This window comes from Elephas maximus, chromosome 1, assembly GCF_024166365.1.
Source record: "Elephas maximus indicus isolate mEleMax1 chromosome 1, mEleMax1 primary haplotype, whole genome shotgun sequence".
NCBI classification, from domain to species: Eukaryota; Metazoa; Chordata; class Mammalia; order Proboscidea; family Elephantidae; genus Elephas; species Elephas maximus.
Window position 1 is genome coordinate 185,820,413 of NC_064819.1, and position 1,112 is coordinate 185,821,524.

Consider the following 1,112-nt stretch of genomic DNA (forward strand, 5'->3'; position numbering starts at 1 on the left):
TGTCTTACAAAAAATGAGAAAAAAAAGTAGTACAAAGCTTATGAGATTCAAAGTATGAAAACCTTAGTATAAAAAAAAAACTGCAAATGAGAGAGAAACTGGGTTCTATCTATAATAACTATGCTAAAGTACTAAAATTATCTCATAGACCAATGATGCTGTATCATGTAAGGCCTTGTTAAGTTTCAGAGACCATAGGGCTGCAGTACAGAATTGGGAAGTGTCAGGTTCTCGAACCAGAGACCAGGGGTTTGGGTCACCTCTGCACCCTGCTGCCTGTGGGCGACAGGCTTTTCAACCTTTCAGGCTCAGCTTTTACCTTTTATCCAATGAGAATTTTATAGTCCTGTCTCATAAAGCTGTTGTTAGCTACTGTCTAGCAGGCCCCCAAATCATGGCAATTCCATTCACAATGGAATGAAACACTGCCCAGTCTTGCACCACCCCACTAATCGGTTGAGGATTGAACCATTGTGATCCACAGGGTGTTTATTGGCTGCTTTTTGGAAGTAGATTTCCAGGCCTTTCTTCCTAATCCATCCTAGTCTGGAAGCTCCACTGAATCTATTCAGCATCATACCAACTCATAAGCCTTCACTGACACACAGGAGGTGGCTGCGCGTAGGGTGCATTTGGGGTAAATTTGGTCATGTTTGCCAAAGTGCTTCACGTGTTTTTGGAATATCTTATTAAGAAGGACAAATGACAGATAAAATTCGCAGGACAATAAAAGAAGTATTGAGTGTTAAGCCCTGTGCTGAGAAGTTTACATGCACCCTCCTACTTCATAACATGATAAAAAATAGAGTAGGAGCTATTATTAGCTCCATTTTAAAGATGAGGACACTGAGGCACAGAAAGGTCCAAGGAGGTAGGATTAGCAAGTGGCAGAGAAGGAATTCAAGGCAGTTCTAGCTGTCTCTAGAACCTGAATGCTTTAACATTAGCTATGCTATAGAAAAAAAATCAACTTTATTGGTATCAAAGATTCAGCAATAAAAATATGGAAATGGGAATGCAAAAGAATAATAAATATCAAATTCTGATTGTATCTGTAGAGGAATAATACTTTATTTTTTAAAAACTAATAAAAATGTGTTAAGATTTGATAA